This window comes from Lycium barbarum, chromosome 9, assembly GCF_019175385.1.
Source record: "Lycium barbarum isolate Lr01 chromosome 9, ASM1917538v2, whole genome shotgun sequence".
In the NCBI taxonomy this organism is placed as follows: Eukaryota; Viridiplantae; Streptophyta; class Magnoliopsida; order Solanales; family Solanaceae; genus Lycium; species Lycium barbarum.
This window is the reverse complement of record NC_083345.1, coordinates 115,782,886-115,794,788: the sequence shown is the minus strand read 5'-3', so window position 1 is coordinate 115,794,788 and position 11,903 is coordinate 115,782,886. Positions and strand designations below refer to the sequence as shown.

Here is an 11,903-nt window from a genome sequence, read left to right as displayed (position 1 = left end):
AATTGTAGGAATTTAGATGTGACTCGAACAATTCCAGGCTTAGACAGGAGCTTAACAAATAAAACTCGAGTTACTTAGCTATGGTGTGTGGTTGAGATAAGAAGTTGAGATAGAATTGAGTAGAAACTGTAAAGTGTATATTTCAATAGATGCCCTAGAAGTGTTTCATACAATTCCTTATATCAATTCAGTAAAAGAAATGCTACAGACTACAGCTGTCCAACTGCTAACTAACTAACTAACTATACAGCTGTCCAACTGCTAACTAACTATCACTAACTACTTATCTAACAACTTTGCTGACTTGTACAGTTCACAACTAACTTCTTGAACTGCTAACTAACTTTTGAATTAAATGTTGTATCACAAATGTGAAAAAGTATGTGGTATCGAATACTCAGATTTAAGCCAAGCCATCAGCTGTTCAATTCCTAGACCACTGGAATGGACATCCTTTTTACATATACCAGAATCAACGTATCATACTGTACAAACTGATTTTATTTCCCACGGGGACTTGCCTGATGATTCTTGCAAAATTTCGGGTTCTTGTCCAGCTACTATACTTCTGACTGGAACTAATCAGACTTTTGGAGAAAGTATGAATTGGTTTTCTGTGATCCTAGTTTAGTAGGAGTGAATCTAGTATTTTCTATGATACTGTTCCTAATGTATGTCCAATTAATATGGAACTTGATAGGTATGGGTAGAAATTTGTTCAGCAGTGTCTCAATTCTTGGTGAGCCTCTCTGCATTCAGCTTATTCTATTTTTCTTTTTTCCTTGAGATATATAGTAGTTCAAAATTTACACTTTGTTTGATGATGAATCACCTTTCAAATTTTCAAGGTTCCGAGTTACAACCTAAGTATATGAATTTTCTTGAGGCAGCTTTCTTCTCTAACACGACAGGCTACAACGTCCAGTCGCAGTGTTCTCCTAACTTCACATTTTCTTTTCCATTAGAATTTGGTTCTGTATCTCTTCAACAGGGTAGTCAATTTATGTTCATTACTGCTTTATGACTAACCTTAACCTTTTTGATGTCTAGATATTGCATGTGTAAAACTCAGGAAAAAAGGCACAAGGCTTAGGCTGAAAAGTAGACCTCTTTTAGTGCATAAGTGACATAGAGTTTCTGTCGAAGTTGATTCTGCATTTCATGATTATGGTGTGACCCAAGTAGGATTAGTTCCTATTACGGAATATATTTTTAGCTTTAACGTTGTAGTATCACCGGACATAATTCTCAAGCTAACTGATTGGATTCCTAGGTGTTTACGTTGACACATCTGTAAACAATGGGAAGACAAGCACATGCTCCATCATTCTATCTGGGATTTAAGCTTCTATATATACTAGTAGTCAAGTATTGTCAAAGAAAGTTAGACCCTCCACATAAACAAGCTTATTGAAAAATTATTTGCTCTTTTGTTGCTACATATTATGCTCGATATCAATTTATGGTTTGAGAACCGTGAAAGCTAACCATTGTTATAGATTTTTTGAATGCAGAAGGAAGTACAGAACCAAAAATATGCAAAGCAACGGGACTGATTGGTATGTCATGAAGCGATCAAGATTGTTGACCTCCCAAAACCATGTGAGTAATCATCGAGTTCTGGTCTTTGCATCTTACATACGCTTGAAATATGCATGGATATGTAATTAGTGGCCACTGCTGCGGAAAAAAAAGTTTAATAGATCATGCCCAACCTATTGGTGCCCTTTTTCAGTTTCGGGAAAGTCTTTTTTACCGGAAGAAGAAGTCTATACATGCCAAACTTTAATATAAGACAAGAAAAAATGTTCTTTTTGTCCCTCTACCGATAAGGGAGGCTTTTGCTATTGTGCATATGTTTTGTAATCTAGCACTATCTTAGTGCTGTCTTTTGATAAGATACATTACCTTCCTCTAAAAAAAAAAAACATCTCATGTCTCTTACTCTCTCTTAAATTCTATGACTGTTATATTTGAGAAAACTAACAAGCTAAATAAGTCCAATATTTTACTGATAGTAGGACTCCATGTCTGACAGATTGAGGGTGTAGATTAAATGTGATTGTATGCTAACCTTTCTGTATTCTTCAGCTACTACATTTTTTGTTTTTGTTGAACTTAAATTTTAAAAATGGTAATACCTTTTCGTGCTCTTTTAGATACTTTTTTAATAACATGAAAAAGTTAAGATCACAGGCCCTTTTAGATACTTTTGTTTTCTTGCGACTTATGGAATTGTATGAACTGTCATTTAGATTCTCTTCTCTTGGTTTCTCTTTTATTTTTCCCCCCCTTCTGGAGTTCTCAGAAAGTTTAATCAAATTTAAAGTCCATGAAGAGGCTCTGTTCTTAGTTGCATTTTGTTTTGATTTGATTTTTTTCAGCAGGTTACCAAGCGCTCCTGACATGGAGATCTATTCGATGTATGGAGTCGACATTTAAACTGAAAAAGCACATTTTATAGATGGATACCAATAGCAAAATGCAATATTCCATTCCAGATATTTCAGGTAATGAAGAGGATGAAGATAGGTGCTTAAGAGTTGGTGTTTTCTTAATATATGGCCATGAGATTGTCCCTGCATTAACCGCAAAATTCATGTGTGCTAAAGGCTGAAGCAGAAGAACTAGATTTAATTCCTTTGGTATTAAACTTATAAAAGAGAGTATTATCATGCTCCCCCGGAAAACCACTCTGGTATGTACATGTGCATATTCAATTAGGGGAGATTATGTGGACACCAAAATAGGGTTGCTTTATCAGTTGCTTGCTAATGTTCGCTAATGTGGATTTCTATTCAAAGATTTCCATCAAATCCTGTTTTTCTTACTTGTTGTTGCCTTGCGACAGTTTCAACCTATTTACTTTATCTCTTCAACTTCGTTCATACATTGTTCGTCACGTATCAAGTTTTACTATTTTCATTATCTTTATTTTGTTTGTGATTGACTTAGCTATGATTTTTGTGTATTATCCGGACATAAGCTAAAAAGAGTCAACATGAGTCTATTCGTTATCAAATTTCGGCTCCAAGAAATGTCAAAAGGTCTCCTCTCACTCCTCTTATTCATTTGATTTATAGTATATCTTTATCTCTTGATTCTCAATTGTGTGAAAAAAAACTTTACAAGAGATTATATTGTGGTTTTAATCAATAGGTTTGGTTCTACGATGCATATATTGCCTCTATGATGGTTTAAGCATAATTTAGTGCCTCTTTGTTGAAAAATGAAATCATGTTGTAAAAAAGATTTTTTTAGTACAAACCTTATTCCTATTTTAAAACTTAAAATAACTTGTGGCGTAATTCATATTTTAAAACTTAAAATAACCATTTATTTGTGGCGTAATGACTTATTGCCTCCTCTGCAGTAGTGTAACACCTCAGACTTTTAACTTAAGCTTTGATTATGGTTCCAAACTTAGAAAACCAGATAAAGAATGTGAGAATTGAAAATTTCTCTTCAGCTGTCAGATGGGGATTTACACCCCATAATACGAACCGTAAACCAATATAATACTAGTATTTCACGTCGTAAAGTGGCACTCAAAGTCACTGTGTATTCTGGAAGTTGTCTAGTGGAATTTCATATTGTTAAATACGGACCGTATTTTAAAATACGGCTCGTAAAGTGAGATCATATTTAAGAAGGAACATAAAACAATGATTCTGTTTGAAACATGTTGAATTACCATCCAGGTTTACGGACCGTAAATTAGTATACGGATTGTATTTTCGTCCATATTTCCCAACCCGCACTAGAACCTATAAATATTAGCCAAGATCTTCCAAATCAATTCTAATCATATATGCTCTTAATCTAATCAAGATATCATGTTCTTAACATAGGTTTTTCAAGAAAACCCAATTAAAAAGCATAAAGAGCAAAACCTTGGAATTCTTTTTCCGAGATCAGATTATTATTCAAGTTTGGGAGCAATTCCAGGTATGTTAAGAATATTATCTACATGAGGAATATTGTTTAATCATCCTTATACCTCAATAATACTAATTTCCAGAAATCTAGCAAGTTCATGATTTTGCCCTTATTCTTGATTTTCATAATCTAGTGTTAGAGCCAGTTTTCTGATTATGTTCACACTTGTTATGCATGCTATGGACCCTAGCTTAACCTAAAAGACTTTTAATTCAATATACGAGTCTCATAATGCAGTCTAAGTTGTTCGTTATGATAAAGAGTCAGTAGTCAGTTTTACACCTGTTGCTTCATGTTTGATTACAACCTCAGTGGGTACGAAGTCATGGAACATCCATTGAATGCTTTCTTCCTTCAATCTGGAGAAGGTGAATGTTATATCCTGTATTTTATAAGTCGAGTTATTCGCAAGAGAATCGACTCAAGTTAAAGATGGGATCATTTTTGGGCACGAAACAGAAATCTTTAATTTCCGGTCTCTATTAGAAAATGAATTGCTTATGAATTTTACTTAGTGTAAAAATATTAATGGAAAGTTGGGATTAATTTACCATGATTAGATTATTAAGTGGGGATTAGTGATTAATTAATCTAATTATCGAAAAGTTGGTCCCACGACACGTGGCGAGATTTGGTTGGACTTGAATAAAGATGGACACATGTCATGAAAATTGACACGTGTCCATTTTGTAAAGATAATATATAAGTATAAGTGGATGACTAAGTCATCACATATTCCACAAATTAATCTTGCAAATTAGGTTTTAGAGAGAAGGGCTCTCAAGCCTAGAGAGAGAAAGAAGTTCCCGCGCCACTATTCACGGTGCACTATTCACGGCGGCGCTACTGTTCACGCCGCCACTGTTCACGGGCACTGTTCACGGCCAGCCCATTTTTGACCCCTTCTACACAATTAATTGGAGAGATTTGAAGATCAAGAGGAGGAAAAAGATGGAGCTCATGGTAGCCATGGCAACTCACGGCCATTACTTTCTTGAAGACATTTCATGGTGAAAAATTAGAGCTTGTCTCTAAGGTAAGATTTAATTATTTTCTACATGTTTTGGAGGTAGTTTAGACTTGTATAGCTTGGTAGATGTGTGTTGAATACAAACGGGTTATGTATGTTGATGTTGAATTATAAATTGAGCCGTGTAAGGGGGGTGTTTTGAGTAAGAATGAGGAATTGATTTTAGTAGCATTATGTAGGAATTAAATGGTTAAATTTAAAGTTGTATTGTTTTATGGACATATTGCTATCCTTGCTAAATTGAAAGGATTGAGGGTATGATTATGTTCATATGATTATTGTTGTTGTTATCATGGGTTATGTGATGAGAATGAAGGAAATTAATGGTTAGAAACTTTATAGAGGTCGTGTGGGTGTGTGAAGAGGAGTGTGGCCGTGAGCCATAGTAATGAAAGAGAATGGTGAATTAAAATTTATTTAGCTTGTTAGAGGTGTCGTTGTGACATTGATGACGTAGATAAAGGGTTAACGAGTTGAGTTGGTGTTGAAATTGGTTGTATGTTGTTATGAGAAATTATGTGATTTTTATATAGTTTTTATGCAATTATGAAACTAAGATGCTAAATGTGAACTATGGTTGTTATTAATGAATTTGGAAGAAAACAATGCGATTTGGTAGTTTCGTTGCAATTGTAGAAGTTTCGAATGGAATATAGAAATGGGCGGAATCCTTGGATATTGTTTAAAATGTTATTGAAATATATTTGGGTAATCTTGAGTTAGTTAATGAATATGGAAAAATGTTGATATTAGTTGGATGGTGTGAAGTTAGAATGGAAGAGTTACATTATGTGGAAAGGAAGGGAAAATTTTTGAATTGTTGGAAATGTTGTATGAATTGCTTAGAATGTCTTTAAGTATTGTTGGTATGGATTCGGGTTAGTATTTAAATATATAAGCATCGATGTTGGCTTGAAGGTAAGTCATCGAGTTGAATTTATGAAAGTTGTTAAATGATGTAAAAGAGAGTTACTATTATTATTTTGCCTTTCGAATTGGTTATCAATGTTACTAGGTTGTTGTTGTTGATTTTGGACGAGTTAAATTCTTGGGTTGGCCTATTTACAGGGGAAATGCTGCCCAAATTTCTGTAGAATTTAGAATTAGTTTGGAATAAATGACTTAAGTACCTATGGCTAATGTTTGATATTCGTTGGCGTATTCATAGGCCTTGGGGAGCCCGAGGCGTAGGTTGGGATTAACTTTAGTTGGGAAAACTTGGAGCGCGTACGAGGTATGTAAAGCAACCTCCTTTCTTTTTGGCATGTCTTAGTTTTAATATGCTAAATTAGAGCCTTAAGGAAAATTCTAAATCCGAAATCCGAGCATGTTATGATCCGTATATGTTCTTTGGCACTCTTATGTATGACTTGATGAAATATGAACCTTTACGTATTCGAAAAATCATTTTTCGAACTTTGCGCAAAAAAAAGGGGTTTCACTTTAAAGAACTTCGAAATTTCCGAATGCCATATCTTTCACATAAATGCTCGGATTGCTCCAAGATATATTTTTATAAAAGGTTGCATTACGTATAACGAGTATGTTTTCCATAAGCGGGCTCGACTTGGGTAAATTCCCGTCTGTGGGTCCCGCGACTTTCCTTTATGTAATTCGGGAACTTTTGAAAGAATTCGTTATGACTATTATTTCGATTTTCAAGTATGATCATTTTACTTATGTTTGAGTTCATGATAATGATTTTATGCATATGACTACTCACGACTCTACTCGTGCGTTCTGTTATATCTTTCGCCGGTTCCCGGGCTGGTTCTGTTATCGTGCGCGCTTTGATATACTCCGAAGTTATGCTGTGTTTATGGTTCTCCGAGCTACTCGCAAACGAGGGTCGGGTTCCACATATATTTGGTGTTATGATGTGTATGGCGTTATGTTGTGATGTGATATGTGACGGGGATACGGAGATTTGAAACTTTCAGGTGTTATGCTGTGTTATGGCGCCATCGACGGGTGGGCGACCATATTCTTCTGTACCTTATGCATGACTTATATTTTGAAAGTAAACATTTTGATATGTTGGATTTATACTTATGTTCTGCACTACTATTTCGTTTATGCCTCAGATTTGTTCCTGTATATTCTGCTTTGCATACTCAGTACATATTTCGTACTGACCCCCTTTCTTCGGGGGGGGCTGCGTTTCATGCCCGCAGGTACAGACGCACAGTTTGGTGATCTACCCATTTAGGACACCCTCTTCTGCTGTTTGGAGTGCTCTTCTCATTTCAGAGCACACATTTTGGTATATATTCGTTCGCTATGTATATATGTATTTGTTCAGGGGCACGGCGGGGCCCTGTCCCGCCATATAATTCGGTTTGTCCGTTTAGAGGTCTGTAGACGTATTTGTGGGTGTGTGTGCCTACTTCTGTACGGATGAGTTTGCATAACTCTATTTGTTATGGCAGCCTTGTCGGCTCGCACATGTATATGTTGTTCTGTTGGCCCTGTGTGGCCTTTGTTGGTATTTGCTGTGTACAGGGTTATTTTGGATAGTCCTAAAAACAAAGGAAACTCTGCCGAAATTTTCTTTGAAAATCTTATAAATTAGAAACACCGCCTTGTCGGCTTCTGTTATATACCTGGATGGGTTTGATATAGTCTGAGGTAGTGTTTGATATTTGTGTCGGTATAAGTTATCTGTTTGCCACTCGGATTTGTGATTGTGTTCGGGTGCCCAATTCGGGCACTAGTCACGACTCACGGGGTTGGGTCGTGACAGTGAATGTCCAACTTTGCATGTTTTGTTCTTCGAATTTCAGGCGAAAATCCTGAAGACTGTCCCTTTTAGCCGGCTTACTTAAGTGTTGTTCACCCCTAACCTTGACCATACGTTTGAGGATCCACCATTGCAGGAGTAAATTACAACCTTGGAAATATTTGTAATAATTCTGATAGAGACTCAGGACTTGGTATAAATCGATTAATATGATCGGGGTTATATCAAAGTATTTGGTTTCTTCTTTTTGTGTTATGGCATAAAAGATCACATGGGTAGCTGAAATGACTCGGGTATCTATGGCTAAGGACCAATATTTGGGAAAGACCATACTTCTCAATAAGTAAATGGCGAAAGCCAAGGGTTTGGTGGTCGTCCAGTCAGCATAAGTCTTGAATTTCCGGGATGTTTCACAAATCCATCCGGGCTTCCAAACCTTCTATATAACTCTCTAAAGGGTATGGTGGGACCATGGGCCCAATTGGCGTAGTTTAAAGAAAGCATCCTACAAATCTGGTCGGATTTCTTTTTTCTTTTCAACCCCGAGCCAACGTTGGTCAATACATCCCAAAATTCCTCCAGTGTTTTTGTCATTTCAATGCCATCCCCAAATCTAAAAACCATCCAGTCTCTATCCCAGAATCTAGTAATTACTTCTATCAATTCTTTGCAACCGTCCATAGTTTTGATGGATGTCAAATTTCCTAACTGACATAAAATTCCTTTTTTCTCTTTCGAGGACATTCGGCCATGCCAAATCCGCAGCAACTCAGGTGTAGTAAGGACCATATCAAAACTCAAATTGATGACACCTATAAAACAAAACCTAAGGTTAATCCCCCCTCCCCTCCACCCCTACTAGGCAACAGTTTCATTCATAAGCACATTTAAACGTTTTCAAATAGCAGATAATATGATATGTGGTGTTTTTTGGGTCTTAGACCGTACTTGACACTGGGTAGTATCCTTATCGAATTTGGATACGTCTACAATATCTAAACCACCCAGTCTACTTCTCATTTGAATTTGGCTTAGCTCTAATCTTAGGCTTATGCAAGAGTGATTTTTTTTCAAATTGACCTTGGACTAGAGCGGACTACTTGCGGTGAACTATTGTCAGTCGTTGGGTGACCGCACACCAACTTAACGTCCAACGTTTCCCAAATAAAAGGCGTTTTTGGTTTTTTAGTGAAGGCTAGACCGCAATCCTGTGTGTCCCCTTTGAAACCATGCTTTTTTGCCAAGAGTGGCGGAAGATATATGATGCATGCTAATTTAAATTGCGGAAAAATAACACAAGCAAATAATTGAAACATAAACCTTATTATAGTGAAACCCTTATGGTTAGGACCTAGGTATATCCCCAACAGAGTCATCATCTGTTACGATTTGCTTTTACGCAGATTAAGGCATAAAGGTAATCTGAGGTTGTTGGTACTCTAAATTTGATATTTTTGTGATTAAAGTCGCCACCTAATTTATTCAAAAGGAAAATTAGGAAAACCGGGTTAAGAGTCTTTCAAACCGAGAAAAACCTTATTTGGACCAGAATTCGAGGTAAGGGTTCTGGTGATCCTTCAGGGAAGGTTTTAAGCACCCTGGTATTAAGCATCCGTAGAATGCGGTTGACCTACGAGTTTCACTATAAGGTTTATTTCTTTGCTTATGTGTTTGAGATTTTTTGCAAAATGTAGAGTTTTTAGCATCATATAAGAGTAGTTTTGGAAAATTTTGGCAAAAATTCCCCTTATAAATAAAGGGTTTTTGGTTTGGAAAATCCACACAAGTGTTAAACTCACTTCATTTTCGGACTAGGACACACCCGAGGTCACCCCCGAGTAGAATCACTACTATTCTTATCCTAATGATATGAGTTTAGTACTGGCGTGTTATATATATATATATATATATATATTGAAAGTCCATATTTTATTAAGTTCCAATCTTTATGAAGCTCAATAGGTCAATTTGCAGTCCAACATTCCATAGTCCAACAAATCTCAATCTCTTCCCACTAGTTTCGCGGCCCAATTACTTAGTCAAAAGTTATAAATCCAGTTCATTGTTCAAAAACGGGTTCTGTTTCAAGTCATCATAGTTGGCATGTCTCCCAAATTCATTTGATATAAACAAGAGTCCAATTCCAATCCACAAAATCTTTTAGTCCAATTCTTCAGGCTCAATATTCAAAAGTTCAATTTTTTCCAAAAAAAAATAAATAAATAAACAAAATAAAAGAAAACCAGTTTTTTTCAAAAGTCCCATAATGCATTGTGTTTCAATTCCAAAACATCATTTTTTATGCCAAAATTTTTAAAGAGCTTCCAGATCTAAATAACTTTGCCAAATTTTATCAAAGAGGTCATTTTCGTTGTGATCTTAAGCAAACATGCACTTTCCGGTTTATTAAAAAGAAAACCATGTAATTCATATCCCAAAAACAACATCTTCATAATTTTATTTACTAAAATAAGTTGGTTTTTCCAAGTCCATTAAAAGAGTCATTTCATCATTCTTTAAAACAGCCAAAGTTAAAAGATGAGTTTTGCACCATTTTTATCTTATAACCTATTTTACTAGGTGATATCCTATTTCTAATCATTCAAGGTTTCACTAATAATAGGGTTTAAGTTTAACAGAACCATACAAATGATCAAATAAAAGAAGGAAGAAGAATTAATTTACTAATGGGCTACCCGCCTCATTAGTGCTATTTTTACCCATAGCTAGGCCTTCAAGTCATTTTTACCCATAAATGACCTTCAAAAATATTAGCTTCCCTTATATAATCAAGCATAGCCTCGAACATATTTGGAATTAGATCTCAACCCAAGTCCTGTATGAAGAAATGAGGACCCGAAAATTCAAGGAAAATTTTACATAGAAAAGGGGATAAGGATTAATTCATGAATACATATCTAATCATACAATCAAAGTTTAAAATGAGATAAACAGCAAGCTAACTAATCATATTCTTAAGTTTGAGTGAAGGGTAAGGGATTTATACATATGTATTCTTTTGATATACCCAGAATATACACCTATAGGGATATTTAAATGGTTAGCAATAGAAAGCATTTACCTTCGTGTTCCCGATGCACAAGTTCCAAAGGGATTCTAGGAGCCCTAAGCATGGGTAACACCGGGGAGCGTTCAAGCTTAATCATTGCTGGCCACTTGAACCTCCGTATTAGTGTATCATTATGAATATACTTCAAAAATATATAGATATACAACCTCAACTGCCTTAACCAAATTAAACACCTATATATACTCAGAATACTCTAACTATTCAACCGTATAACAATTAATGAACATCGCAAAACTAAACACAAAAATGTGGTAAGGCAAGAATCAGCATAGTAGTAGTAATAACAAAGGTCTGCAGATTGTAAACAACTATTGAATCATGTAATCCCACAAATGAGCATAAAGCAGTAGACAGGTGTCATGCCCCGATTCATGGCCTGGACGTAACACGGCACTCGGTGCCTGACTGCATGTGACCGAGCGAACCACATGGCTTATTGATTCATCATGATACATAACATAAGTGGAATATAATGGGAATGCATGATGAGCCTTTATAAAATATGGTAAGTCATAATACTCAATAAAATACTTTTTCAAACATAAGTGAGCCAAAATGACTATACGACTCCAAATGTTTGACATGACATAACTGACTTGTCTAGTCTATGAAACCTCTATCATGAGTCTGACTGGAAAACCTACTTACTGGGACAAGGCCCCCAGCATACCTTAGATGCATAACTAATCATAAACAAAAGTTAATTAAACCCCTAATGAGATGGGGCTCACCAATAGGCTGGTACGTGCAGATCCTAATGAGCAGAGGCGTCGTCCTGTAAGTTCGTACCTGCATCGTGAAATGCAGGCTCCCGGGCAATAAAAGGGGATGTCAGCACATTGAATGTACTAGTATGTAAAACAACTGAAAGAAAGAACACGGGACATGGAATAACATGATAAGAACTGAAACTGAAAACCTGGACAAAAACATGAGCATGAGTATATATATATATCATAAGTAAACACATGATGAGTAGGGAGAGCAATAACTTATAACTGATTCATGGTATAGTGTTTGTGTCCCGCCAGCAGAACACTCAATCCTTAGTAGGGAACATGAGATTTGATAAAATATGAAAGGATCCAGTCATTATGAGAGAT

The 11,903-nt window shown here is 35.9% G+C and overlaps 1 long non-coding RNA gene across 2 annotated transcripts; it reads left to right on the top strand.

Annotated features, from left to right (window-relative positions):
• Positions 1–453: 453 nt before the first annotated feature.
• LOC132609550 (uncharacterized) lies at positions 454–7,710 on the top strand. Of its 2 annotated transcripts, none has more exons than XR_009570877.1 (4): positions 454–739; positions 1,500–1,602; positions 2,388–3,948; positions 7,144–7,710. It is a non-coding gene; the product is annotated as an uncharacterized LOC132609550 (long non-coding RNA). The 2 variants fall into 2 exon arrangements; XR_009570876.1 differs by having other exon boundaries at positions 2,385–3,948.
• The last annotated feature ends 4,193 nt before the right edge of the window (positions 7,711–11,903 follow it).